This window comes from Culex quinquefasciatus, chromosome 2 (genome assembly GCF_015732765.1).
Source record: "Culex quinquefasciatus strain JHB chromosome 2, VPISU_Cqui_1.0_pri_paternal, whole genome shotgun sequence".
In the NCBI taxonomy this organism is placed as follows: Eukaryota; Metazoa; Arthropoda; class Insecta; order Diptera; family Culicidae; genus Culex; species Culex quinquefasciatus.
Genome location: NC_051862.1, coordinates 82665849 through 82693626, shown reverse-complemented (window position 1 = coordinate 82693626; position 27778 = coordinate 82665849). Strand labels below are relative to the sequence as shown.

General features: G+C 34.7%; 1 protein-coding gene across 1 annotated transcript in view; it reads right to left on the bottom strand.

The window, feature by feature from the left end:
• Positions 1–26807, bottom strand: part of LOC6033422 (cell wall protein RBR3) — a 623466-nt gene extending 596659 nt beyond the window's left edge. The window contains exon 1 of the mRNA XM_038250157.1: positions 25998–26807. The gene's annotated coding sequence lies outside the window, so the exon portion shown is untranslated. The remainder of the gene's footprint in view (positions 1–25997) is intronic.
• Positions 26808–27778: the final 971 nt, after the last annotated feature.

The window sequence follows — 27778 nt, the reverse complement described above, 5'->3', positions numbered from 1 at the left end:
CGTCGATTATCCGGAACTGAGATAAGTTGTATTAGCATGGCCCAAATCTTGTAGAAATTATACTTTCTCAGAATTTCACTGCCAGTCAAGCCTAAGTTAACCCAAAAGAGTGGTTCACCGCTGCCGCGATCATGGCAAATTGCTAGCGAAAATAAACCCGGAGAAATGTAATCCAAAAGGGTAAAATAAAATAAAAAATAAACTAGCAATATCGGTTCCGCTTGCTGGAGAGCCCGGAGTTGCCATTTGAACTCTCTGCCTCTGCTTTCCGGGGCCGGCCAGGTCGTAAGAAGTCGTGTCCTTCTTATTTTCTATCTTTTTATCCGACGCTATGCCCCCTTGCAGACAATTCGGTTTCGGGGGGAAGTTCCCTTAAGGATAAGAACATACATTCGTACTGTACGTGTGTGTATTTCGCGATGCTGTTTCTGCTACTGGCACTCGAGGAAGAAGTGCTCTTTTGACTTATGCATGCAGATGATTCCAACAGGGGAGTAGTTTGGTTGCTTTTTTCGTGACGTACAACCACCCGTGTCAGTGTGCGGGAAGGGAGAAAGCTGGGAATGGTGAATTCTTTTGAAAATTTTGCGAATATTGACCAACTAAGTAAATTTTTGTTTTTTTATTTTTATTTTGAACAACGTTCAAATAAATGTTCAAAACAGCAACAATTTGATTTTCTCAGTATTACCCAATAAGTTACGTGTTTTGAACACCGATATCTTGGGAACAAATGGTCCGATTTTAAACATAAAAAATGAAATTGTGAAAAAATGAACTCTTTTCAATAAAAATTATTCAGAAGTTTATAATCAAGGATTATTTTATGAAACGGGTGAAAACAATTAACACTTCGATTTAAAATTCCGAAATATTTTTTTATTGAAAAGATCAGTAAATTTTACAAAATGTTCACTTTTTAACGATGAAAATCAGACAACAGGTTCTCGAGTTATCGGTGATCAAGAAACGAAGGCTACAACTGGGAAAATCTACTTTTATTTCTTTTTTTGTCTTTACTTCGTTTTGTCTTTTTGTCGTTGTATGAACAAAGTTTTAGAAAGCAAAATGTAAAGATTTTTTTTGAAGATTTTTTTTTTTGGAAGATTACTGTTTTTCAAAAATTATAATTTGGTCAAACATTTTTTGCTCAAACATATCAACATATGAAAAATGATTAAAATTAGTATTTTTTATGAAAGTCAAGAAGACTACAAGACTACCGTAATCTGGGGTGAATCGGGACTACAGTCTGAATAGGGACAGCAGTTTTTAGAGCACTTAAAGCTTTTAAATTTGGAAATGGATGTACACATATTGTTGGCCAGAGTCTGTTCTAACCGAAACCAACCAGAAAAATCAAAATATTGTGCTCTAACATGGTTAAAACTGCTGTCCCAATTCGCCCCATGTGTCCCCATTGACCCCAGTTTACGGTACACCAAAAAAAGAAGTAAACACATAATATTTTAATTGCTTTTTTAAACACTTTTTGCCATTTAAAATTAATTTCCATAGAAAACAATTATTTTAATATTTTTTTATGTTTTGATATGATCTTGGATACAGGAAATTTCCAGAATGGGTAAAACATGTTTGACCAAATTTTAAATAAAAACCAACCAATTTGCCTAAAATTTTTAATGATACATCGAATTTGTTATCAAGAAGTATGGCAAATTTTGAAATTTTGAATAATAGTTTCAACAAGACTGAAGACATCAAATTGATTAAAAAAATCCTTTTAAAGTTACAGTTTTTTTTTTAAATTTTTGCATGCCATTTTTGACATGACATTTATGTAAAGGTAAAAGAGGACACTGATCTAAGACAACCCAAGTAACATTTTTTCCAGGAGTTCTACAAGAGCTCTTCAAGATAGCTACAGCATAGCAGTTTGGACCGCGGTAGGATACAATTCTCTTCAAAACTTCTTTAGGAGTTAACTTAAGTTAACTTCTGTTCAACATAAATCAATTTGCGATCCTAACAGAATACTCGCTATCGACTTTTATATCGTCTGCAAAAAGCATATCTTCTTGAGTAACTGTATTTGGTTTACAGCGGCTTAAAAACTCGAGTTGCGGTGTCAAGATGGCTGTGCTCTCCCGTGTCTCCTTAAATATCTTATTTATAGTATAATTTGATTAGGGATTCCGAAAATGGATCATATTAATTTAAAATGGGAATGTCTCAGAATAATATAGCTGCTATAAATTTTGAATTAATATGTGAATAGAATTTTTTGGACTCCAAAACATACTTTACAAAATACTTCTTTAGAAACAGATTTTAATTTTTTTTTTATTTAAGTTATGAATTTATCAACAACTTTGGGCTGTCGCAATAAAAAGCAAAAACAAAATGATTTTTGGAATGATGAAAATTTGGTAGGTTAAATATTCCCTCTTTTTTGAGTAATATTACACAAAAAATGTGAACCTGATGAATATTCACCAGGAACTGATCAATATTCATCAATCATTCATTTATTGATGTAATATTAAACCTTTTTTTTGGAACAAAATATGTCACCATTTCCTGATAAATATTACCATCATTTTTTTCTGTGCAGTTAATTTTTTTTCGTATAAAATCATGAAAAGTTATATTTTTGAAAAAGGCTGATTTATTTATTTTTTCAATTTTGTGGATGTCTAACTGAATAATAAAAATTATGCAGCTATTTTTAAGTATCATTTTATAAGTTTTTTTTCTAAATAAATGGAAACTTAATTTATAAAATAAACGCACGGACCAAATCCAGTTTCTAAAATGTAGACCAATCGTTCAGAAAATTGGCTGTTCAAAGGTCATTTCTTTTCTAAAATATGGTAATTTAAAACATTTCTTTTTAATTTCACGTTTAGTTAAAGGTTAACTTTGTTCAAATTTCTGATTTCATTAACGCTTGTTCATAAGTTTGAAAATCATCAATAAGGAAATTGCAAGTAAGAAAAATGATGAAATTTCGACGACTATGATTAAATTAGCGATTAATCACTGCCTTTAACATATTCGAAAAAGAAACACAACAAATGTAAACTATAGAACCCTACACTCCCCTACAAAGTTCATGCTTGCTTTATTTTAGCAGCTCCAGCGAAACTAACGAACGGGTTCAATTTTCTTCGCATGCATCCAGCTTCTGGGGCTGAATCCTCAATCCAACCAGCAGCCCCGGCGGGGCCCAAACGCGCTGAATGTAATTGCAAGGAAAACGAAGGATAACCCCTCAGGCCAGCCAACACAGTGCACTGACTGACTGCCGGAATGTCTGCGCCCTCTGATGTGAGCAGGATTTCAAAGGAAACTACTTCTGCTGCTGACGTTGTCTGTTGTGTCCGGAAGATCTTGTGGAATTCCCCCCGGGCGCCGAAGTATTGCTGAATTTAGATGCTAAGAAGGCAATATTAAGGTTTTTTTTTCTCTTTGATATAGATCGCAAATGCACCAGAAGAGTGCACATTCCGGGGCGAAATTTTTCGATTTTTGCTTAGGAACTTGGGAATTCACTAACTAAATTTGAATTGATCTCTAAAATCTCAAGAAATCAAGAAAATATCATATTTTGCCTCATTGCAAGATGTGATGTAAATCTAACCGTATTAAATCAGTGTATTTCAACAAGATTACCCAAATACCTTTCATCAAACCTTTTATCTGACCTCAACGTGCCGTGAATTCTCTTATGAAGGTGTTCAAAATTCGATTCTTCGAACAACCATTAGTTACAATTTTTGAAGACCCTGCCCTCCCTCTTGTACTCTAGTCCTGATGGGAGCAGCTGAGCAATTGGCACGCTTCTTGGAAAAAGAAAGCCCACCGTAACTCTGGTTGATTTGTGCTTGCTACTTGGCTAATACGGAATGTTGACTGGCTGGCTGCCGCTGGCCACAACTGGCAACCAACTCCCTTCCAAGAAAACGTTTCCGCTTCCGGTTGTGAACCAAATAGAGGGGAGCTGAAAAAAGTACAGTAGTTCTTTGAATTTGAAACCATTTATGGAGTGCTTAAGATATTTTTTGCAATGAGATCGTAAAATTGAAAAAAAAAAACAATTAGAAGAAGTGAATAAAAAATACCTGAGCGATCCTTTACGAAGGCAGCCGATTTCGAACATTTTTATTTCTTGTATTTTTTTTTATTTTGCTCAAACTTTTTGACGGCCATAAAAAAAATTTTTTTAATCAAAACTAGAATTTTAAAAGGGCGTAATATTGATTGTTTGGCCCATTTAAAATGTTAGTCTTGATTAAAAAAAATCCTAATATTGTTTTGGAAAATATCGGAAAATTTCACGAATGTTTGATGTATCAACATTGAAAATCGGACCATTACTTACTGAGATATCGACATTAGAAAATGGTGGGTTGTTTGAGTGAGACTTTGAAAACTACGATTTTCATGTTTTTTTTTTAATTTTTCAAAAAAAAAAATTTAAGGTCATTTTTATGTTCACTATTTTTAAAAACCGAAAAACTGCAAATATTTCATTAAAATCAAACTATGTCTTGAACCATTCTATATCTACATATTACATACATAAAAGAAAAAAAAAGAATCGGCAAAAAATATCCGTCAACCTCTTTTTTAACTCAATAGTCCTCAACATTACCTACGTCACGGTGCTCAAAATACCGTTATTATGAAAAAAATATGCAATCTGAGTTTTTGGGATCTATCGATTTCTTACACCATAGTGCACCTCTGTGCAAAAAATAGAAAATATGCTGATGTAGTTTTTGAGATACAGCCCTTTTAAGATGTTTCATCAAATTTTCATTAAGAAAACCAAAACAATCTATAGAGAATTTGCAGCAAAGCTGAAAGACACATGACACCACCTATGAACAAATAGCGTAAACCTATGATTTTTTTAAAAAATGTGTTTTTTTCCATATATGATTTTTCTATGAGAAATCGGTAAATCTAGAAAAAGATAGTAATTAGGACCATTTGGCAAGAAAGTCTGTCAAAAATCAATAAAAATTGTTGAATATACGTAAACACATCTGTTATCAACTATATAACTAACTGGTTATTTCATTGATATATACACCCAAAATTCAGAGTCGAGATAATCGTTCTCTCAAAATTTCTTGAGGGCTCAGTGCCAAAATCGATAGAATAATGGTACCAACTCACACCATCATAACAAATGAGTTCATTCGTTAGTTGAATCAATTAATCTCCAACAAGTGTCATACATCGACTTCTGACTTCTCCTTGGTCACCAAGCTGTGGTGGCCGAGCCAGCAAAGTCATTGGAATGGTTTGTCAAAGGTCTCTGGTTCGATTCCCGTTGTCGACACTTTTGTTTTTTTGTTTGACGGATGAACTTTTTTTGCAAATGAACCTCGAGAGAATAGTTCTATCGCCCATCTCGAGCTGTGTTCTCTGCGTCCGTGAATGGTACCACTATTCTCTCGACTCGAGACCATCATTCTCTCGGACTAGCGCTGCCAGTTTTGGGTGTACGAAAAAACTATTTTTTTCGTGTTCCAAAAATGTTTTTTAAAGAAAAAGTACACAATTTTTTGCGCGCCCAAAAATTCATGATGAATCATGAGAAATAAGCGTATTTTTTCTTCAATCTAGCAGAAAGGAATACGATTTTTGGCAAGTAACCTCATTTTGGCGCCACCTACATTTGAAACACAGTCGCGCTGCAAAACCTCAATACATTTTTATCATTTCAAAGAATATGCAATTCGAGATAATGATATTTTGTGCTGCATATTGTAGTAAACTAAAACTGGTAAACTTAAAAAGTCGTCAAACGACCATTTTCTGCAAATTTAAAACCCTGAAGACTGAAGACCTGTCGTCCCCGACGAAAGTCATACGTCCCGATCGGTTCATGCACACCCACACACGCTCAAGCGCCGCGCGTTTTCGACCCGACGTTTATATAGCTATCTAAGCCCCATCTCACGTACACTAGCTTACCATTTGAACATACATGCGCACGTAGATAACTCTATCAGCTTTGTAACCATCGGTCGTTACCGCTCTCTTCAATTTCAAGCTAACGTAGAAATGCATCCTGTAGAAAAGATTCTTTATAATTATTCTTCTAAAAACATGAATTGAAGCTGAAAAGCATGAAATTTCGATGAATCTCGCACACCAAATGACAGCCGGTTTCTATTTTTCTCCGCTGGTTTGTTTTGGTCGTACTAGCAGAAGCTTGTGATGAAGGGATGAACGAGCAAGAGATATTTTTATTTTCGTTTACATAGTTTTCTCTCTTTCTCACCACATCTGTGTTGCCAGTTAAATGGAAAAAATACTGCAGTGTTGCTAGCAGTAGCATTAAAACAGCTGCATTTCAGCTTATACAACAGCAGTTGTTTTAGAGCTGATTTGTTATCACCTTAGCTGTTTCAGAGCTAACTTGTTGTTGAATGCTAATAAACAGCCAATTTATGATTTTTCTGAGTGCTGGATTGTTACACTGAGGAAAAAGAATGTAAGATTTTCATAAGTCCACATCTTATGTACTGCCTGATTTGAGTATCCACTAGCCTCTCGCGATTTTCATAGACAATCTTATGACCGTCACTATAAATTCATATGGTTATAACTAAACTTTACTTATGAATTTGGTCCACTGTTGATAGACTATGGACTTCATAAGAAATTCTTATGGAATTCATCTGTAATTTGTCAATGGTTTTCGCGTAAGATGCTAGTGTGAATTTTTTGACATTTCAAGATGGCGAAAGGACGGATCTTGCAGACCGGTTCCGGTAACAACTACACAAAGCTGTTGCGCCGCTCTGAGTTTCTGATCGGACGAATCAATTTTCTTGTTTACCGCGACCTCCAAGGCTCAGGTAAGTTCTGTGGCGGGTGTTTCGTGGGTTTTGGTTCGAAGTTGAATATTTTATTTGGGTATTTTCAGGTAACATTAACGACCGTTGGTTCCGACGGCGGCCCTCCTCATCCCTCCAGAAGGATCCGGAGAATAGCATCAATGAGGACAGTTCCGTGCAGCGACTGGTCGAAGGTCGGAGAAAACATCTCCTCGAAGCAAAAAAGGAAATGAAGTTTTGGGTATAATACGATAGTTTAAAAATATATACGTTTAAAATTGAAATTAATTTTTGTTTTCATTCAACAAAAATAAGAAAAATGGTTATGAAAAACGATGTTTGTTAATATGATCTCCATGAGCATTGCCATATATTCTGTACACAATTCCATCTATGAATGTCATAAGATAACTCAATGGATATCTTAAGTAACGGCTTTGTCAAATTTCCCCTCCCAGCCATAAGAAAATCTTATGACATCCGAATAAAATCCTGATGTCGAAAGGTCATAAGACGTTCTTATGGATTTTGCCAGTTCTTTTTTCTGAGTGTATTGGTGTGTGCGTCGTCGTTAAAATCGAATTTCGACTCTAACATTTTAAACGGTCATAATTTATTTCTATCACATATTTTTCATTTGATAAGTTAATCAATCAAGTTTTTTTTCGCAACATTCATTATCTTTGTCTTATTCTCTACACATATGACTGTCAAGTATCTCTGGGCCAAGTTTCAGAAGGTTTTCTTATGTATTTCTCAAGATACAGCCGTTTTTAAATGTGATTTTTGACTTTTCAATACAATTTAAGTATTTTTAAGAATATGAATTTCGATATTATGATGAATTTTGCTTCATAAGACTACCAAGAATCTCTGGGCAAGGTTTCAGAAGGTTTACTGATGTAGTTCTCGAGATACAGCCATTCTAAAATGTTATTTTATTTTATTTTTAAAGAAAATATGCCATCAAATCGGGCATCTTATTTTACATAAAGGCCCTAATTAGGTTTTACGCCGTGACGTCATTTGACAATTCCCACGAACAAAATCGACGACCGCGTCGAACTCTGCTAAGTCCTTGTAAACAGTACACTCCTTCTAATCTCCAAATCGAGTCGGCATAAAACCTAATTGTTCTAATTGGTAGATAAAAACCCAAAAACAAAATGTCCTTTTTTGTTGTTTGCCGTGTATTTCCTTTAACAAAAGTAGTATCCCTTTTATTAAGTTTTTTTTTTACAATTTTCTGACATTCGGCGAAATGACTTTCAGCGAAACGAACGGCCGCGGAAATTCCCGATCCCGATCGGAATATCAGTTCCTCACAAATCAACCGAACAGTAACTGTTCTCTAAAACTGTGACCACTGTAGCAAAAGCAGCAAAAAAAAAATAGCAAACAACAAAAATGCTAATTCCATTTTCCAGGAGGTCCTTCTCTCTTCCCCCTACGTGATCCCCGTCGCAACAAATCCCATCCCGGGACCCCCTCGGCTTTGTGTCCATTTAAATTCAAAACAAATTAAAACAAATGAGGGAGAAATGGAAACGCCAGGCGGCCCGAGGACCATTTCGCCAAAGGGGTAGATTTGTGCTGCATTTAAATAACGAAATTCACCTGCGTCCCGTCGTCGTCTTCCGGTCGGTCGGTCGCTTGGTTCCTTATCCCGTAGCGGAATCTCCCTGCCCAAATCCAACCCCTCTCTCGCTTCTTGGAGGGCAAAATTCGCCAGACGTCTAAGAATTCATCCAAAGAAAGCCAGTCCGAAAACGGGCGACCCCTTTAAATCTAGTTCTGTGACAGGTTTTTTCTGGGGAGGGGATATTTTTTTCAGAGTCTAAAACGAGTCTTAGAAAAAAAACAACGATTTCAGGACCAGCATCATCTGCTTGATTTCGGCAGCCCGAAAACCAGTCGGACTAGAAAAAGGACACACTTTTTTTTGACGGGAATAATTCCTAGTCCCGGCCAAAGGACATGTTAAATGAGTTTTAAATTGTGAGATTGCAAAGTTGATCTTCAACTTGGGCGACTGGATGCTGCTTTGGTAAAAAGCAGGATTGCTGCCAAAAATTTCCCACAGTCTGGACGACGCTCCTCTGATGAGTTGGTCAGCTGTGGATGTTGCTGGACAGCCACACGGTTCCATAAGTGATGAAAGGAGCAGGAATTAAATCGACCTCGGAGCAAGGTTTGTTGCCAAGAGGACATTTTTGTTTTAAGGGGTTGAGGAATTGAATAGCTTTTAGAAAACTCTGCAAATCAAACTAAAAATAACCGCATTCCATTTTGATTTAAACTCTGTCATAGGCAAACTTTTCAATCAAAATATCCCTTCTAGCAGTTCAGTTCAGAAAATCATGCATCGCAGTCAATCATCTGATCAAAAACTGAAACCGGTGAACTAACGCTGGCGATGTGTATATTTAAATTATTTTTGTGATACCGATTGACAGACTTCATGACAGTGACAAGAGCTCATCTGTTGAACTGAGTTGTTATCACGGACACAAACTGTTGGTAATGAGCTAGGGGCAGCGTCGGTAAGTCAATTATTTTGGAGGGTTTAGGGATGATCGAACTGGATAAACAGAATAATTTCATTGCATCGTGGTTACCAACCATTTTTAAGCATTGAAGATTTTTTAGATTTTTTTTTGAAATATTTTTTTGAAGCTTCGCTGGATCCAATAGACATTTATTTGCTTTTTTTAAACAATGTGGTTTTAAAAACATTTAAAAAGAAATAATTTTGTTAGCTGGACTGAACAGAATTTACCACTCTTTTCTATTTCTTATTGATTATGGGTTTACGTTTCATGCAATTTTTCTGTATTACTTTGAATTATTTATTGTTTTCATTATTCTACCGTAGATGAAATGGTAAATTGGCATGGTTGATAATGTCCAATCTACCTGAAGAGATAAGCCATTTAGAATCATTGTCTCGTTCAAATAAGTCCTACAAAGATGCTATGAAAATTGAAGCAAGTGGTTATGTTACACATTACCAATATCACAAAGAACTTTGCACAACATGTATTTTAATTAATGAAATTTAAACATCAGCCTATTTTTATCATTGGGTAATTCTCCGCCAACTCACACAGCAGTTGCCCCGACCCCTCTTCGATTTGCTTTGAAACTTTGTCCTATGGAGTAACTTTTGTCCCTGATCATGAATCCGAGGTCCGTTTTTTGATATCTCGTGACGGAGGGGCGGTACGACCCCTTCCATTTTTGAACATGCGAAAAAGAGGTGTTTTTCAATAATTTGCAGCCTGAAACGGTGATGAGATAGAAATTTGGTGTCAAAGGGACTTTTATGTAAAATTAGACGCCCGATTTGATGGCGTACTCAGAATTCCGAAAAAACGTATTTTTCATCAAAAAAAAACACTAAAAAAGTTTTAAAAATTCTCCCATTTTCCGTTACTTGACTGTAAAAAATTTTGGAACATGTTATTTTATGGGAAATTTATTGTTCTTTTCGAATCTACATTGACCCAGAAGGGTCATTTTTTCATTTAGAACAAAATTTTTCATTTTAAAATTTCGTGTTTTTTCTAACTTTGCAGGGTTATTTTTTAGAGTGTAACAATGTTCTACAAAGTTGTAGAGCAGACAATTACAAAAAATTGATATTTAGACATAAGGGGTTTGCTTATAAACATCACGAGTTGTCGCGATTTTACGAAAAAAAGTTTTGAAAAAGTTGGTCGTCATCGATCATGGCCGTTCATAGTCACCCGCGACAGACACGGACGACGAAACGAAGAAAAACGCAAAAAGTAACTTTTTCAAAACTTTTTTTCGTAAAATCGCGATAACTCGTGATGTTTATAAGCAAACCCCTTATGTCCATATATCAAATTTTTTGTAATTGTCTGCTCTACAACTTTGTAGAACATTATTACACTCTAAAAAATAACCCTGCAAAGTTAGAAAAAACACGAAATTTTAAAATGATAATTTTTGTTCTAAATGAAAAAATTACCCTTCTGGGACAATGTAGATTCGAAAAGTACATTAAATTTCCCATAAAATGACATATTTTCAAAAAAAAATTACAGACGAGTAACGGAAAATGGGAGAATTTTTAAAACTTTTTTAGTGTTTTTTTCGATGAAAAATACGTTTATTCGGAATTCTGAGTACGCCATCAAATCGGGCGTATAATTTTACACAAAAGTCCCTTTGACACCAAATTTCTATCTCATCACCGTTTCAGGCTGCAAATTATTGAAAAACACCTCTTTTTTCGCATGTGAGCAATTCTCTACGAAATCGGTCTTTTTTCTTCAATTTTATTTTTTGTATTTTTTAATCCGACTGAAACTTTTTTGGTGGCTTCGGTATGCCCAAAGAAGCCATTTTGCATCATTAGTTTGTCCATATAATTTTCCATACAAATTTGGCAGCTGTCCATACAAAAATGATATGTGAAAATTCAAAAATCTGTATCTTTTGAAGGAATTTTTTGATCGATTTGGTGTCTTCGGCAAAGTTGTAGGTATGGATATGGACTACACTGGAAAAAATGATACACGGTAAAAAAATTTGGTGATTTTTTATTTAACTTTTTATCACTAAAACTTGATTTGCAAAAAAACACTATTTTTAATTTTTTTTATTTTTTGATATGTTTTAGAGGACATAAAATGCCAACTTTTCAGAAATTTTCAGGTTGTGCAAAAAATCTTAGAGCGAGTTATGAATTTTTTAATCAATACTGATTTTTTCAAAAAATCGAAAATTGGTCGCAAAAATTTTTCAACTTCATTTTTCGATGTAAAATCAAATTTGCAATCGAAAAGTACTCAAGTAAAATTTTGATAAAGTGCACCGTTTTCAAGTTAAATCCATTTTTAGGTGACTTTTTTTAAAATAGTCGCAGTTTTTCATTTTTTAAATTAGTGCACATGTTTGCACACTTTTGGAAAAAATATTTTTGAAAAGCTGAGAAAATTCTCTATATTTTGCTTCTTCGGACTTTGTTGATACGACCTTTAGTTGCTGAGATATTGCAATGCAAAGGTTTAAAAACAGGAAAATTGATGTTTTCTAAGTCTCACCCAAACAACCCACCATTTTCTAATGTCGATATCTCAGCAGCTAATGGTCCGATTTTCAATGTTAATATATGAAACATTTGTGAAATTTTCCGATCTTTTCGAATAAAATATTTTCGGAATTTTCAAATCAAGACTAACATTTCAAAAAGGCCAAACATTTAATATTACGCCCTTTTGAAATGTTAGTCCTGATTTGAAAATTCCGAAAATATTTTATTCGAAAAGATCGGAAAATTTCACAAATGTTTCATATATTAACATTGAAAATCGGACCATTAGTTGCTGAGATATTGACGATAAAAATGGTGGGTTGTTTGGGTGAGACAGAAAACATCAATTTTCCTGTTTTTAAACCTTTGCATTGCAATATCTCAGCAACTAAAGGTCGTATCAACAAAGTCGAAGAAGCAAAATATAGAGAATTTTCTCAGCTTTTCAAAATATTTTTTTCAAAACTGGGCAAACATGTGCACTAATTTTAAAAAATGAAAAATTGTCACTATTTTCAAAAAAGTCACTTAAATATGGCTTTAACTTGAAAACGGTGCACATTATCAAAATTTCACTAAAGTACTTTTTTATTGCAAATTTGATTTTACATCGAAAAATGAAGTTGAAAATTTTACGACAAAATTTCTATTTTTGAAAAATCAGTATTGATTAAAAAATCATAACTCGGTCAATGATTTTGCACAACCTGAAATTTCTAAAAGTTGGCATTTTATGTCCTCTAAAACATATCAAAAATAAAAAAATTAAAAATAGTGTTTTTGTAAATCAAGTTTTAGTGATAAAAGTTAAATAAAAAATCACCAAATTTTTTTACCGTGTATCATTTTTTCCAGTGTAGTCCATATCCATACCTACAACTTTGCCGAAGACACCAAATCGATCAAAAATTCCTTCAAAAGATACAGATTTTGACACATTTTTTGTATGGACAGCTGCCAAATTTGTATGGAAAATTATATGGACAAACTAATGATGCAAAATGGCTTCTTTGGGCATACCGAAGCCACCAAAAAATTTTCAGTCGGATTAAAAAATACAAAAAAAATCGAATGACCGAAATCCTAGAGAACTGCTCATGTTCAAAAATGGAAGGGGTCGTACCGCCCCTCCGTCACGAGATATCAAAAAACGGACCTCGGATTCGTGATCAGGGACATAAGTTACCCCTAAGGACAAAGTTTCACGCAAATCGAAGAGGGGTCGGGGCAACTTTTCCCGATTTCGTGAGAGTTGGTAGAGAATTACCCCATTACTATTGAAATGTCAATTTTCCTGCCCAGTATTCAAAACCCTCAATTTTGATACCCATATTTATACACAGAAAAGGAAAAATGATGGTAATATTCATCAAGAAATGGTGACAGATTTTGTGTAAAAAAAACCCAGAAAATGGTTAATTTTCATCAGTTTTTGATGAATATTCATCAGGTTCACATTTTTACAAATTTTTCATGTAATATTACTCAAAAAAGAGGTAATATTCAACCTACCAATTTTTCAACATTCCAAAATTAAAACTTTTTTTTTCTGTGTAAAACTCGTATGGTTTTGTAAATGTTCCCCGGGGGAACTTTCCTTGAGAGCACCAGCAACCCCAGGTTGAGGCCAATATCCAAAACAAATTGGTCCTTGAATTGGTCCATTGTCCTTAATTCGAGTTCAGAATTGCTACAATTGGGCCCAACTTTGAGAAACACCCGTTTGTAATGTACACAGAACAAAAAGTTGAATTTTGGAATGTTGAAAATTTGGTAGGTTGAATATTACCTCTTTTTTTGAATAAAATGTGTAAAAATGTGAACGTGATGAATATTCATCAAAAACTGATGAAAATTCATCATTTTCTGGGGTAAAATTTATCATTTTGTTTGCCTCAAAATCTATCACCATTTACTGATAACTATAACCATTTTTTTTCTCTGTGTAAGTTTAGACCAAAATTAGCCACTTTGTTGACTATTTTACATTTTTTTGGCGGAAATCGACGAAAATTGCCATTTTTTAGACCACACCAACACGGCGCATGCCAAATGCAAATAAAAGGTAACTAGTTGGGCTTTAAGAGAAAATTAGTTTTGAATTAAAAAAAACTAGCCCAACATTTAGAATGGTCGTATGAAAAGTTGAAATGCTTTTTTGGAGTTCTGGACACCAAAGAGTCTGCAAAGAAAGTAATTATAAATTATTATATAACAGTCCAGACTCGATTCTCCGAAGGCCTTGGAAAAATTTCACTTTGGATAATCGAATCACGAAAAAATATTTTTTTCGATGTCTTATTTTTGGTTGTTGAGATTAAGTATGACCCGTGAACTACTCTAAAGTGATTTAGAATTTTTAAATCTAAGATGGCGGTGAAAATAGCATTGAAGAAATATTTGAAAAATGCATTTTGATCACTTAAATTTTACTTAATTAAAGTTGCAGAATTCTATTTCAATAAAAAAAATAAGAAAATAAAAAACACTTTTTTTATATCAAATCTCGTGGAATCAGAACTGTATTGTTGTTTGAACACTCAATCCAATCCATCAAATCATCTCTGCGGTAAACTTTACGCAGTAGGCCTGTAAGGGAAGGTGGGGCAAGACAACCATATGGGGCAAGAGGAACAATCGCTCGTACACCCAAAGGAAAAATATATCTCAAAATCTGCAACAGTGGATTTGCTGCAGAAAATGTCACATTTTATAACATTTTTTGCAGCAAGCCCGTAGATCATTTTTGCCCGCGTGTAAACATTTCAGCGATCTGCAGTTCTCACCAACACATATAATGCTGGCCCGTCCCCAATCAACACTCCAAAGAGAAGAATATGTTGGTGCTCTTTCACTCACATTTCATCAAGCGTCCATGGCGCGGTGGTAGCGTATCGGATCAATAACCAAGAATTTGGTGGTTCAATCCTCGTTCTGATAAAGGTTTTTTTTTTGTGAAATACAACCAAAAAGCCGTCGGTAATGTCGATAATTGTCGGTAACGGGCAAAAATGTCATACCCCTATATCGCAAAAAAATGCATGAGGACAGATTTCATGCAGATTCTGATATACTTTCATGCCGCCATGCATCACAATCATGCGACCACCGTTTGGGTGTACGGCCGTAATTTTTACAATATTGATTGTTTCCAGTATGAGGAATTGTTGCTAGCATTGCAATCAACTGATTCTACTAACACATAACTACCAAACCGACGTAAACACTACGGGACATAAGATTAAATGAAGTTTTTTTCAAAACCTTTGTTTTCTTATAATATTTGGAAAGTACAAAATAAGGCTTAGGGTTCGTTTTGAGGCACATTTTATCAAACTGCTTTTTTCCTAGATCAGTAGTGTTCCTACTAATGACTTCCACCTTTTATAACGTATGATTTAACTTTTGGTTATATTTGTTGAGAGCTTTGAAAAAATCTTGTCCAGGTGGGGCAAGTGTACCATATGGATTTTTAGTATGGAAAAAAATACGAATCGCTGCAACAACATATTTTATTGAGAAATATATGCATAAAAGTATTTAAAAACTGATAAACAATTGTAAAAAAAATTGTCCATGCAAAATACTGTGATATTATGAAAATTTCCTTTTTTCATCAAAGCAATAATTTTTTTTCGTGAAAACGATCTAATTTTTAGCAAAATATTATTATTTAATCTAAAAATGAAAGAAACGTTTCAAATACATTCTAATCTGATGTATCCAAGTGATAACAGTTCAATTGTTAGCAAATAAACATGTTGTTTCATGCATTGTTCCTTTTACCCCAACGGGTTGTTCATCTTGCCCCACTAGTTGAGTAGAACGTACGGAAAATCAAAATTTTTAAAATCAATTTTTTACATTAAAAAACAGGATTTTTTAAAAACTCATTCTATCGAAGTCTTAGTCAAGACCTGGAATAAGATGATTATTAAAAAATCCGACAGATTTTTAACGTTTTTGATGGGTTTTAACGAGCATTTCCTTAGCTTGTTATACTTGCCCCACTTTCCCCTAGACAATAATATATTAAATTAGATTAAATTAGATCAGATTAGATTAGCTTAGACTAGATTCGATTAGATTAGATCACATTAAATTAGATCAGATTAGAATATTAGATTATAATATATTAGATTAGATTTGATTAGATTATAATATATTAGATTAGATTTGATTAGATTTGATTAGATTTGATTAGATTTGATTAGATTTGATTAGATTTGATTAGATTTGATTAGATTTGATTAGATTTGATTAGATTTGATTAGATTTGATTAGATTTGATTAGATTTGATTAGATTTGATTAGATTTGATTATATTTGATTAGATTTGATTAGATTTGATTAGATTTGATTAGATTTGATTAGATTTGATTAGATTTGATTAGATTTGATTAGATTTGATTAGATTTGATTAGATTTGATTAGATTTGATTAGATTTGATTAGATTTGATTAGATTTGATTAGATTTGATTAGATTTGATTAGATTTGATTAGGTTTGATTAGATTTGATTAGGTTTGATTAGATTTGATTAGGTTTGATTAGATTTGATAAGATTTGATAAGATTTGATTAGATTTGATTTGATTAGATTTGATTAGATTTCATTATATTTGATTGGATTTGATTAGATTTGATTAAATTTGATTAGATTTGATAAGATTTGATAAGATCAGATCAGATTAGATCAGATCAGATCAGATCAGATCAGATTAGATCAGATCAGATTGGATCAAATTTGATTGAATTGGATTGGATTGGATTGGATTGGATTGGATTGGATTGGATTGGATTGGATTGGATTGGATTGGATTGGATTGGATTGGATTGGATTGGATTGGATTGGATTGGATTGGATTGGATTGGATTGGATTGGATTGGATTGGATTGGATTGGATTGGATTGGATTGGATTGGATTGGATTGGATTGGATTGGATTGGATTGGATTGGATTGGATTGGATTGGATTGGATTGGATTGGATTGGATTGGATTGGATTGGATTGGATTGGATTGGATTGGATTGGATTGGATTGGATTGGATTGGATTGGATTGGATTGGATTGGATTGGATTGGATTGGATTGGATTGGATTGGATTGGATTGGATTGGATTGGATTGGATTGGATTGGATTGGATTGGATTGGATTGGATTGGATTGGATTGGATTGGATTGGATTGGATTGGATTGGATTGGATTGGATTGGATTGGATTGGATTGGATTGGATTGGATTGGATTGGATTGGATTGGATTGGATTGGATTGGATTGGATTGGATTGGATTGGATTGGATTGGATTGGATTAGAAAGATCATCGACCGTGCGCTACCACTTCACTAATTGAACTCGATTCCGAGATTTAAATTTTGAACGATGGCCTTTTTGGACACCAAAAGTTGAAGTTGAATTTGGAAAAAAAAATGTTAGAATAAAACAAATATTTCATGAGACAACATTGAATTTGAACAGTCCCATAAACAAACAAAGAGATAAATTCACCACCAGATCAGTAGCATAACAATTTCCTACTTTTCACCATTGATGAACCATTGACAGCGTTGTCGATTCCCGAGGCCTGAAAAGAGCGCCTGTCAAACCTCGAGCCCAACTGGTCAAAAATAACCGCCCTTCAAAACACAACATGACACATTTCACAAACACATCCCCACCTCATGTTTCCAACTCCAGTACTGTACGCCCTCATTTTTCGCTGCACTCACAGTAAATAGTGCATATTAATTGACCGTGGATGTAATTATTGATTTCCTCGAAATATGAATTCATCATGTCGGTCGAAAAATTGGTGCGAGGGTGAAACCGGGCACGCTTTTTGTTAACCCTTAACTGGTTTGGGGTACGATATGCCGCACACTTAATTACTTTCTTGGAAAAGCCTCAAAGGACACCCTCCGTTTTTTATTCTGCACGATGCACTTTTGCAACTCCAAACCCCTCCGGCCAAAAATGGCCCCGTTAATTATGCACCACTCACAGCGTGGCACACACCCCTCTCCTCGTCGAAGCAGTTGGGCAGTTCATCATCAAAATTGCATGTGGCGTGCACGACGACGACGCACATACGTCATCGTCAACCCTCAACTGTCCAGGAAACGCGGGCGGACGTGTGTGAGTGAGTGTGTGTGTCGACGGACAGGAAGTACAAGATCATAACCCACTGATAAAAGTGGCCACCGTTGCGAAATTATACATTATGCCAATATTACACTCCCCGGTAGTATGTGCCAGAACTGTGTGAAAGGGGTGATTTGGGTGAAGGTATTTGAAAGGGGCGTAAACACAAATCATGTCATTAGAGTTTTTTCCTAAATTTTTAACAACATTTTTTCAAAATTATGTTTTATTTTATTTAACAGTATTCTTAACAATTAGCATTCGATTGGTTAAGTTTTTCAGCATAAATAAATTTGTTTAGGAACAATTTAACAAAAACTTCAATAAATTTGGAACGAAACATATTTGCTATCAAACGTTATTAAACCATTTTGAAACCCTAATTCTGAACGGACATTACCGCGGAGCGGTGTCATTGAGAGGGTGCTTTTTGTCTTCTGGTGAATGTGAGCGAAAGTTGAAAGGAACCCCGCGAAATGGGGCCTGATTAATGCGATTGATAAGAGTTCTATATTTTTTTGTACGTTGTTGATGATCGTTGACACGAAACTGTCAACTGTGTTGTTTTATGTTGCATTCTTTGTTTTCCGATGTAATTATTGACGAAATAATTTATCGTGAATTTATTCATGTGCTTGTAACGATGAAGTGGCTCGTTTGAGGAATAAATATTGCGAAAAGTCAGGTCTTTTTTAATGCAAAGGGGTGCAAATATTGATATTATCAACCTTTTAATTGGTCTACTATAATGTCTCAGTTGTTGATGTTATGAATCACCAATTTGAATTAGATTTGCAATAAATCAGAAAGGATTTTTTGTTTTGTTCTGCATATTTTTTTTTTCTCTTGTGCGCCAGAAACACATTATTTTGTAATGCTTCAAAGTGTGCTTTGGGATACTTAGAATACTAAGAATACATTAAATGCTGCAAAGACATTGAGTATTTTAAATAAAATAAAAACTTTTTATATTAAAAATACTTTTCAAAAGACTTTAAAAACAATAATCTAAATAATTTTATGCAAACTGAATTTTAAAGCCAAAGTGCTGATCGGCCGATAGAAAAAAACTTAAAAAAAAATTCGTGTTTATTTTTCTTACTTCAAAAATCGTTCAGATAACAATTACGTAAATTACATCAATTAATTAAAATACATTAAATAAATTAAAAATCATTAAATACATTAAAGACAATCAAAATACTTGAAGTACCGTCAGAGAAGGTCACTATGGGTAAAAAAAACGAAACACTTCTCGTTATTTCTTAAAAACAAAAACAATTCAAATAACATCGAAAATCTTTCAACGTAGATTTGTTCTTAGTGGATTTTGATGAACACTACTTTAAATGCCAATAGTTTGAAAATTTACCCAATCTCACCCCTTAGAGGGGGTGACATTGGGTCAAATGAACTAAAATGATGCCTAAATACAAAGATATGGTAAAAACAAGTCATTCAACAGTGTTTCTTATTTGAGGGAATCGTAATGACATGCTGCAATGTTTGAAGTAGATATTTTCAAACATTTGGGTAGTTTTCGAGCACTTCCAACAAAAATATTAGAAAAATGATTTTTCGAGAGGTCATTTTTGGCCAAAAACGTACCTCAAATTTAGACAGCTGCCAAATTAGCAGGATTTGTTCTAGGAACGAGATTTTTTCAGCAAAGTTAAGATGTCACCTACACAACCCTTTTAACAGAATTTAGTTTCACTGTTCAATTTCCTTTTAACAGAACATAGTTTCCCTCTCTCTCCCCCAAAAGTTTCCACGTGGTTTATGGATGGTCCCATAACTATAATATTTTTAAAACTTTTTATTCTTTCAATACTTTAACCAAAATGAATAGTGGTATCACTTTCAATAACTTTAATACGTGAATTAACTTAAGTGTTTTTTATGTCCTGATTTATTTAACAGTGTTAAAAATGTTAAATATCAAGTGTTTTAAATGTTGTTCAATACCATTAATAATAAAAAATTTCTAAAATATTAAAAATACTTGAATTTCATTTTTTTTCAATTTAAGGTCGAGTGCACGAACAGGGCATATGCCTTAGTAAGGGACGTCGCCTGGACCTCACTAATCTGCCGGAAATGTTCAGGAGTTGTTTGGACATATATAACTAGCATCTGGGCCAAAAAAGAGCATTCTACGTCAATGGAAAGTGGGCCAAATCGGGACAAAATTTGAAAAAGCACCAAAAATCTTAAAATGTCTATCCCTAATTTCAAAATTTAATAATTCATACACAAGTAGCACACTTTGTTCGCCAAAAGATTTCCGAACTTGTTGTTGAACTCATTTACTATGTTTTCCCAACGTCCTTGAGAACTCTTGAACGCTGGAAAAAGCGCACGTTTTTCTGTTGTTGAACATCTCTTAACACGTTAGAAATGTGCGTGTTTTAATTAAGTTTAACCAGTGCACGTACTACTTGCATAGAGAACGTTTGTTAAACATGTCATAAGAACTCTTGACTATAAGATTCGGAACCCGAGCAGACGGAAATAACGTGGGAATAACATTTTATGTTATTTATAACAAGATTTGTTATTCGCCGTTATGATTTTTTTGTTATTGGATTGTTATTGTAATAACAGACTAATGACATTTTGCGTTTTTCTTCAAACAAATCTTTGTTATTCTTTTTTGTTATTTTAACAACTAATCCAATCATCCCAATAACAGTTGGAGTTATTCTACCATAACAAAAAATGTTATTCCCAAGTTGTTTTGACTATCAACCAATATCAAACCAATAACAAATTTGGTTATGATAACATAAACTGTTATTAGGCTCTTATGCAAGAATGGATTTTGCAAGAATATTCCATAACATTTTTTGTTATTTTAACAGTATTTGTTATTGAAATGGCATGAATTTTGTTATTACCGTCTGCCCGGGAACCGGGTTGGATAACGTCGTTAGAACCGTTTAACAACATTCTTCCTTTAAAATTCAGAAGGGAGTTATGCAAACGTTTTGATAACCGTTCAAGCACATATCGTGGCAGACAAGAATGTTAAACAGGCTTTTCATAAAATACGTCCAAGGCGTTAGTTTAAAAGTTTTTTTTTCTTAATTTAATCCTATATTTGTGAGTAATGTCGCTTTACGAAACATTAACTACTAGATTTTAGTTATTTATTAGTTTGGACAGGGATACGTCATTTATGGATGATAATAATAATGATGGAATAATAAAAAATATCAACCATAAAAAATCATTCAATTTCCTAATAATGCCTTTGGAGATTTTTTTCAATTATGTTTGAGTGCTAATTAACAGCACTTGCTACTGCTGCTGGTTCTCGGTGCTGCATGTTCAGTTTTCCTTTTTGACGATGAATCCTCAGGGCAAGTATCGAACCCAAGATCACTCCAAATGTCAAATCCGGGCGCGCGTCTGCTTCTTTCCACGAGGGGTTATGTTGGATGAGCAGGCCTAAACGTCAATAAGAAGTCTGCGGTCATCTAGATTTTACCAAGTTCACTAACAGTTTGCCAAAACTTCTTTTGAACTGTTAAACTGTTTCTATTTTTAGAACTATCTGTGCTTGTTTCGTCAACATGTTCTTGCTCGGTTTTTAAAACACGCACGCATAAACAACTTGTTTACGTGAAATCCAAAGCCAGAGGTCAATTCTACTATGTTATCATATTTAGCAAATTGAAATGAAACATCATGTCTGCAAATGTCACTTTGCTTTTCGAGTTCTACAAGCATGTTCCATTTGAGTCAGAATAAACTTCGAAATGAACTATTCGTAATTTGTTGCTAGATTTGGCATTTGTGTTACACAACCATGTTGAACAATGGTTTTTTGATCAAAATGAGAACAATTGACGTAATTTTATGACACTTGTTCAATAATTAACGTATAAAAACGCTTGTGCAGCAATTGTTCAACAAAAAAAATAAAAAGCGATGTTTAACTTGCTACTTGGGTAATTAAAAAAGCACATGAAAGGGCTAAAAAATCAACGGAATCAAGGGTGAAACATTCAAAATGGTTAAATCTTAAGGAAGTGATTGGTATTTAAATGAAAAAAATATTTAATTTTAAGCTCGAATAAACAAGTACTCTATCCAGATATCAACATGATATTATCTGGAGAGTGTAGGGAACATCTGGGACTATCATTTGAGTATGAATACAAAAAGACGAGTTGTTCCTCTTAATTCCGCTATATATCATTTGAGACTGAGCTTTCGCGTGGCTCACGGATATATGAAAAAGTCAATAGTGTTCAATTTTAGGTGCCTTAAAAGGATTTTATATGCACTATAACCCCAGAAGCTAGCCTGCAATTTTGAGCGCATTTGACTAAGGTTTAGCTGTTCTAAGAGTGAAACCTGAAGTTTTAATTGAATTTCAATAAATTTAATTTATCTATTTTTCACTTTTACACAGCATGAAAAAGTTTAATTTTGGAATGTTGAAAATTTGGTTAGTTGAATATTACCTCTTTTTTGAGTAAAATTACCAAAAAATGTGTAGAAATGTAAACATGATTAATATTCCTTAGAAAGAGCTGAAAATTCATCATTTTTCGATATAATATTACAATTTTTTTGACACAAAATCTGTCACTATTTGTTTATTTGTTTAACACCAACAGGCACCACATGCCCAAATGGTGTGCTGAAAACTAAGTACATGTACACAAATTATCGCCTAAAAAACAATAAAAACTTATTTTTGATGACGTCACGGGACAGATTAAAATCGAACAAAGAAGCTACAAAATTGAATGCTCTGTGTAGTCCCGTCAACGCGCTATGCATAGCATAGTTCGTCCGGCGAACAGGAACACGCAAGAACGGAGTGTTACGAAGCGTTCGAAGCGGGGCCATAATGTCTAGTCCTCGAAGAATGGCTGGGCACTGCAATCTAGAAGTCAGAGCGTCGGAGATTACGAGTGCACGGCTGACATTTCTACGCACTGCTAAGGTGTCAAGGTTGATCAGTTTACAGCGGCTTTCGTAACTAGGCTATTTCCTCATGAAAATTATTATATTTTTTTCTGTGTACAAAAAGAGTTACTTTGAGAAAGTATTCCTTCACCCTGTGAAAATTTTTCAAATAAGAGGTTGCTGGTTTTGACCCGGGGTTCAACTTTGCAGAATTTTTTACACAGGAAAAACAATCATGGGAATATTACATTTGGGAAGGGGTACATCTTTTATGTCTGAAAAATGTGTAATTTTGCCTCTGAAAATTTGTAATGTTATCACTTTTCTGTTGTAATCTCGCTTTTTCAGTCTAAATTGAGGTAAAATTACACCATAAAAGAGGTAATATTCAACCTACCAAATTTACACAACTTTTTACTGTGTAGCGCTTAGTGATGTTCTACAAAGTTGTTCCCCGGATCAAAACCTATAAGAAACCTGAGATAAGGAAAATTTGATAGGGTTTTGGGATTTTAATTTAAGAATTAACAATAACAAGTTTTAAGAAGTTCCATGCTTATTCCAGGTCAATGCACAGTGGTCCAGATCGCAAAATTAAGTGGAAAATGGATTTTCCGAAAAATGGTGACGTTTTGGAGCTTTGGTGTCTTCAGAAGAGTTGTTGCAAATGGAAAGGGGCAACTTTTGGTTTGGTTCAAAATTAGGGTGGTTCACGATTAGGGTGATTTTGAAAATCTAACTTTTCAGGAATATTTTGGGAATTTTTGTCTTCTAAAAGTTGATGGGCTTGCCAATCCAAGCAACTTTGTCGAAGACACCAAAATTTTATCTCGTAATCTACGCCTTCTATGACCAAATTTATAAAAGCATCTGAGCAAACCTTCAAAAATCAGTTTTTGAACGTGGCAATTCAGGTTAACTTTTAGAGAAAAGTGATATTCGGAGCACTTTTATAGCTCTACAAAACAAACATTTTCATTTTTGACATGTCAATTTGGACTTAAGGGTCAAAGTTACAGCCATTTAAGGTAAAGATGCAAATTTAAAACTTAAATATCTCAAAATGGCGCAAGCCAAATTTTAAGCACTAGGTTGCATTTGAAAGAAGAGATCTAGCACTACAAACGCTGAAAAATCTCAGGGTGTTTTCTTTAAACTTGAGATATCTTCATTTGAAAAGTCTAATTTTCAAGGGAAAACCATATGGGACCACCTAACGAAATTCGAAAATTGTCCAAATATATGTTTTCCATGTAATTTGCCCGCTGAATCTGAATCTGCCCTCAGAATTGAGCCAAAATGTCAACAAATCGATTTTTGGTCATATTTTGGGTTTCCATGTAAAATTATCATTTAAACCCAAAATATGACCAAAAATCGATTTGTTGACATTTTGGCTCAATTCTGAGGGCAGATTCAGATTCAGCGGGCAAAATTACATGGAAAAACATATATTTGGACAATTTTCGAATTTCGTTAGGGTGGTCCCATATGGGTTTCCCTTGAAAATTAGACTTTTTCAAATGAAGATATCTCAAGTTTAAAGAAAAACACCCCTGAGATTTTTTCAGCGTTTGTAGTGCTAGATCTCTTCTTTCAAATGCAACCTAGTGCTCAAAATTTGGCTTGCGCCATTTTGAGATATTTAAGTTTTAAATTTGCATCTTTTTACCTTAAATGGCTGTAACTTTGACCCTTAAGTCCAAATTGACATGTCAAAAATGAAAATGTTTGTTTTGTAGAGCTCTAAAAGTGCTCCGAATATCACTTTTCTCTAAAAGTTAACCCTGAATTGCCACGTTCAAAAACTGATTTTTGAAGGTTTGCTCAGATGCTTTTATAAATTTGGTCATAGAAGGCGTAGATTACGAGACTTCGACAAAGTTGCTTGGATTGGCAAGCCCATCAACTTTCTAGAAGACAAAAAAATTCCCAAAAATATTCCTGAAAAGTTAGATTTTCAAAATCACCCTAATCGTGAACCACCCTAATTTTGAACCAAACCAAAAGTTGCCCCTTTCCATTTGCAACAACTCTTCTGAAGACACCAAAGCTCCAAAACGTCACCATTTTTCGGAAAATCCATTTTCCACTTAATTTTGCGATCTGGACCACTGTGCAATGGTAGAGGTACTAAACCTTAACCAAATGCGCTAAAAATTTCAGGCTTGCTTTTGGGGCCAAATTGCTTCAAAATTGTGATTGAGGCGTTTGAAATTAAACACTTTTTGTCTTTTTCCTATATCCGTGCTGAACTCGTGCTGAAAAAATCTACTTTTTGCACCTTGTTGCCAAAACTACTATTATGACATTTCTGGCAAAGTTATGATTTTTCAGCACGAGTTTTAAATTTTGCTGTTGGAATTCCTTTTCATCTTTCTTGTAGCCTACTTTTATTTTATAGGTGCTGAAAAGTTAAACAGCCTCTAACTAGTACCTAGCAACTTTGAAAGTAATGTTGTAACATTTGTTCCTTGCCTTGGTCAATTTGTTCTTTTTTGTATAAAGCAAAAAATCTTGTGTTAGAATCGCATGCATGCACATTATCTGTGTGGGAAAATTCACTTAATATTACACATTGTATACAGTTTTACTAGTATTGAGTCTTTTTCAGAGTTGTAAAATTGATAAAAACAAATGGGTAGATTTATTAAATGAACTCTACCTTTCCTGATGAACCTAGTTCTAGAAACCATAAAAATTTCAACAAATCAAATTGTCCATCCCGGAATTAGAACTGACGACCATTTGATTGTAAGTCCAAGTGCCGACCAGCGACTCTACCGAAGCAGAAAATCGTTGTCAAATAAAATAACTATTACTACTATAAAAAAATCTCCGAAAAGATTCCACCGAAACCAGCCAACATATCGATTGGCTATTATCGATAATATCAATGGAAATCTGTCTTTTACTTTCTTTGTTTTTCGTTAAGCCCGCAAAGAACATTGTTTACTTACGCACGTAACCCCCTTACCATACAAACAACGACACTTATACTAATACAACCACACCAACTAACTTGTACGAGGTTATGCCAATTACCTTGGATGTCAATATTTGTGCATGTTTTCCCAAACCGCAAAGAGAAAACACCTCCGTGTTGACGATGACACGCGCAAACCGCGATCAAATTGGCCAAAAATTGCTTAAGGAAATTTAATTGTCACCAATCTGACAGCTTCCGGAAGTTTTTCTGTTTTTTTTTTTCGTCGGGGGGTTTTCGATTCTAACCTAGCACCACACGTCAATAAAAATGTTTGGTTATTTTATGCCTCCTTCTCTCTCCCTCGCTATGGGTATTTGTTTTGGAGTAGTATTTGCACACGATCAAAATAGTAGGCCTTGCGCACAGCTGTGTTGGTGACGTCGCCTGCCCAGATGATTTCCCTTTTGTTTGTGCTGCGCGGGGTTGTGTGGGTGCACACTTGGATGGAGTCCGGTTTCTGTTGGTAGCGGCGAAAAACTCACGTTTTCACTCACGCACACCAACTCACGGGTCCTGTGCGCGCGTGTGTTCGTGCGATTTTCTTCCTGTTTTTCCTTTCGTGTGATTTGTGTCACGTTTTCACGTTTTGCTTCTTCTTCTTCTTTTCACTTGACAGGAACGCACAAGGAACAGATACTTCTTCGTCACACTAGCGGACCCTTTCCGGCGGGGCCCTGGCACTTGGTCCAACGGTGGAACCGGTTCCGGCGGGACGTTCCGGGCTCGATCGAAGCAGGCTAGCGACGGGGGAAAGTGGTTAACAACGCAAAAAACAAGAACATTGAAAGCGGAGAGCACAAATAGCAGGCAACAGTAGCGCGAGCAGAGCGAAAAGGTGCCTTCCTGGCTGGGAACCGAACGGAGGACGTCCGGGTTGGCACGGGAGGAAGTTACGCTCTCCCGCGCTCTCGCGTTCTCACAACGGAATTACACGTGTGTATGAGTTACGGAGAACTAGGGACAGGGAGAGAGAGCGGAAGAATGTTGGCGCCAGTCGACCTTCCCCGGAGGAAAGTCCTGATCCTGTGAGAGGGAGGAAAGGGAACCGAGAGCCATAACATTCCGGAAGCAATTACGGAGAGCGGTGGCTACTGCGCAAGGACAAATATCAAATTGGGCTACCAAGAAAGTGGTGGATGCCGCTGTCAAACGTCAAAAAATTAGAATGATTTTAGAAAGTTTTTTTAATTTTGTAAATTAATTTTAATGTCACTAACAAGAATTATGCATAAATTTCTCAAACAAATATTCAAGTATTTACAAATATTGAAAATATGTTTGAGAATAGCAAATATTGAAAAGTTGTTACATGGTGTACCATTTTTGGTAGCAACCAATTCTAGTACAAAGTGTACTAAAAATTTTCACGTGATTTGTCTTCAATCATTGTAGATGCAAAAGTGATACTCACATAATCAGGCAAAATATAATGAAAGTTTAAGCAACACAAATTTACATAATATTGATCGGCAAACTCAAAATTTTATCAGTATAAAATAGAAGGAAATCAATGAAAATTTGTTCCAACAGTCAACATCTATTATGCATTGCGCATGTGTGGTGCAGAGGCTGATTGAAATGGAACCTGTGAAATGTTACTGAAATGTTTCCTGTTTGTTTGTTCCGTTTGGAATGACCAATCGTAAGCTACCAATGAGTCATTTCGATTGGATCAATCATTTCTCAATGAAGCACAGGTCTGGGGCAAAATCAGGCAAGGATTTGTCCTATTGAAGTTTATTGTGAAATTACCGCTTAGCCTCCCCCCCCCCCCCCACCGATTTTGGTCAGAGTCGAGGTATATAAACTTCAAAAAAAAAAAAAAAATTTGCAACGG